Source organism: Haliaeetus leucocephalus, unplaced genomic scaffold, assembly GCF_000737465.1.
Source record: "Haliaeetus leucocephalus isolate CR32 unplaced genomic scaffold, Haliaeetus_leucocephalus-4.0 Scaffold384, whole genome shotgun sequence".
NCBI lineage: Eukaryota > Metazoa > Chordata > Aves > Accipitriformes > Accipitridae > Haliaeetus > Haliaeetus leucocephalus.
In genome coordinates, this window is record NW_010972820.1 from 6481556 (window position 1) to 6485450 (window position 3895).

Below are 3895 nucleotides of genomic sequence, written 5' to 3' on the forward strand. Positions count from 1 at the left end.
AAGGAACACAACACACCCCCCCCCCCCCCCCCAAAACATAACTTAAAAACTTGAGGAAGGACAACAAAGAGGAAGTGGGGGGAGGCAGCAGATGAGTCTACGGGATTCTTTAAACAAGCAACAGAGAAAGCACGTAGGATTTGAGAGTGAAAATACTCCACATACTGAGGGGGAAGAAAATGTAAAGAGGTTAGCTCAGAACTGTGAATGTGCATGAGGTAGCTTTTTTAAAGTTAATTTTTTCTTTGCAAAAAGACACAGAAAGAAGAGAGCAAGAGGGGGAGAAAATGGATAATCACACGAAAGAACATACTGGAGAAGAAAGTAAGGCAAAAGAAAGGCCAGCAACAAAAGTTCAAGAGCAAAAAGCAAACCAGGAATGTGCAAGTTTGGTCCAAATGCACAGAAACGTGTTGATCTAGCCCAAGTATCAAGCAGGAGCATTTTATGCACTTGATCAGATTAGCAGTCCTAAATAAGACACTTTGAAATACTCCTTGTTTTGAGCATAGACCTCAAGGAGATAATAAGCACCCAATTTCTGGATTAGCTGCCTCCTCTACCATTTCAGAAGAGTCAGCATCAAACAATAGCTAAGGAGTGTCTGGTCCACATTTACTGTGCACCCCATCTATGCTGCTTTGTACATCCAGATGCCTGACTTCAGCTGTGCATATCATAAATGACTATCAAAATATGTGCCGAGTTATAGTACACTGCAATTGCTTCTTGCTACCGTGATCTTTGAGAATAAAGGCAAAGACAGAATTAAAAAAGATATATTTTCCTCTAATTTCAATGAATAAATAAGACCAGTTTTCTGAGTAATGTTTATTATACTTCTTTGTTCTGTAAAGAAAAAAGCAACCAACAAGACCCTACTATATAGGGTTAAAAACAGGGATACAGACTGCAATAAACATACAGATATATGTGATTATTGCTTTTGTGTGTAGTATTAGCTTAAGTACATATACCACTGTATAAAGCAGTTTCAGAACTAAAATGGCAATGACTATGGTAAAGAAAAAAGTACTAATAATTTGTAAAATCAAAACCAATATAAAAATGTTTTATGTTCCATATCTGATTTCAGAATACCAGTATTTATTGTATTTTTTTCCTACTAATACTTACTCGTTAATTCTTTAAGTAATGAATATATATACTGAAAGGACATTATGTTTTTGAAAAGCAGTACCTGAACAAGAAAATGGAGTCCCAGTAAAAAACAGAGCATGATGCTGGCTGTATGACTGGTTTTTAAGAAGTACTCCCATTCACCTCACTATGGAGATCTGCTCTGAAATATCATCTGAGAGGACCCGACCTTTCTGTAAATGAAAACAGGACAGTTTTGCTTCGTATTCAAAATAAGCATTCAAAATATTTTATCTAAGCTGAATCTCTTAGTAAGATAGAATAGCTGCTACAACTGGATTCAGTAAAAGTTTTAAAGGTTTTAACATGAACAAGTCAGATGAACAAAGCACAGTAAGGATTTCCAGCACAATGGCTGTTTTATAGGAACTGCTGATACTCATCCTTGTGCATCCTGGCAGACGCGAACTGGCTTGCCTCACTTTTCTTACAGAATAAGTTATTTTTTGCTTACCCCAGTATAAGAGAACGCATATGGGAAGATACAGGGTCACACCTCACATGTTTTAAACTCATCCCATAGCTTACCTGCCAGTGTCCCACCCTTGTAGCCATGTCCCACAGTTGGCCCCTGGAAGTCCAAACCCAGCACTAGGTATCTAGATTGTCCTTACGTTTCTTAGGAGTCCCTAAAACCTACACATGGGAAACGCTAAACAGAGATGTGTACCTCAGCCCCACTGAGCCCTGGCTCCAGCAGGCTGCCAGCTACTCGGGATCATCCAGCCGGAATCCCTGCCCAGGGACAGGGACCTGGTCACCTCCTTTGACAGATCTCAGGTGCTTTAATGCTCTCCTATGACATGCGGTTGCTACAGAAGGGGATGGTGCTGCCCAGTTCTATACAATGACATAGTTCGAGCATTTGTCCATGAAATGGAATTTTTGGCTTCAGTGTCTTTCTCAGCCTAATGTACCTTACTCGCAGAAAATTATTATATCCCCCAGGCTTTAGACAAGTTTGGGTGGAGAGTTACTAGTGGATACAACGAAAACTATGGGATTCACTGCTAAAACAGTTATTTACCACCATTATTTTATTGGAGTTGTTTATTTATATGACTTTACTGCCTGAGTTCTTAATAATCTATCTTTTATCATCATTTATCTTCAAAACCACACTGAAGTAGGGAGATAGTCCAGTCCCCACAATACACCGCAGACCTCTGAAATTAGGAGCTGTGGTGGAACTGACAACCAAATAAAGTTGCCTAGGAATCCACAGCAGAAGAATAACTGCTATTAAATCCTTCTGCTCCCACAAGCTTTTGGGAATGTACCATCTTTTTCCTAGTCCATGACAACGTTTAACAACAGTTGTGGCTTGTAGAGCAATGATTTGGGTCCAAACCCTCTGCTGGCAGAACCACCTGCAAAGCTACCCTCGAGAAGGGCTTTGCAAGCCATAGTTTGGGATGTGACCCCAAATCCTGGGGCTCACAGATGACATGCTTCTGCTGCGTTTCTCCTACACACTCCTACTGATGAAGCTCCACCTACACAGTTTGATTCATCAGCATGAGGTGGCTTGATTTACATGTTAAGTTCAATTAACTCTTTTGATTCACACAGAAGTAGAGTTAGAGTAAGCAGAAACCGAAGGAACACAAAAATCTACAAGAAAGGAAAATTAACATGAATTAGACAAACAGAAAAAAAAGGGTGCTTTCCCTTGGGACCCCTGAACCTATTATATTTTTATGCATACTAATGTAATCAAAGTAAGTAATTTCAAGAGGGATTAACAAACCATCTTAGTAAGGTATTTATTTTGTTGTGCTGTAAAAAATACCTCTTATACAGTAACACTTTGGGGCAGAAGAACATGCATTCAATTATTACAGTAATAAAAAGAAAAAATATTTAGTCTGTTAATGTCTGAATTCAGCAAATAGATATTAATTTTTTTCCTTTTCCATTTAAAAAGTTTTCTTCTATCTAAATAGCTATGAATTTGGTTCATTTTTAACACATGGTTTGCAAGACCTGTTTATACGAGCAGTACAACATTGTATTTTAGTTTTTCATGTATCTTGAATCCAAATACATCTTATATTTATCATATAAAATAATCTAAAACTGTAGAGCACTTTTTTGCTGGAAATGTAGCATCAACATATTATTTAATTACTGCAAGCATATGCCTTTTTTTGTGGTGTGGCAAAACTACACAATTTCATCGAGGCATGTATTCAGCTTTCCCAGCTTTATCCTAGCGGAGGTCACATATCTAGCTTGCCATCACTCTTTCCATTACTGATTTTCTTTTAACCACCATCACATTTGCTGGGTTGTTGCAGGGCAATTAATTCTTGAAAATTTAGGACCAGGATGGCCCTCCTCAGTAACCAAGTCCAGCCTTTGTTATCAGAGGCAACTGTATAAAATAATCTTTTTCGTTAAGCACATACAATTGGCCTTGCATAGCATTATTAGTTATAATAGTACATCAGGATACATTCTCTCTGGTTATTCTGTAGTTTTGCATGGAATTGCATGACGGATTAAAAACATTGCTTAGAATCTGTTACCTGTACTTGCACTACTACTAGTTAAGAAAATACTACCTAATGAAACAATCGCAGGGTCAGGCCCGTGCCCCTAAAGAGGCAAGACTCACTTTGAAGCTGTCATAATACACTGCTGCATCCAATAAATTAGTTTGCCACAAGCCCAATTTAAAATAAACCTCTCCTGGATAAAACTTGTAAAAAGTTGAGTGCTCTGTTTTCTT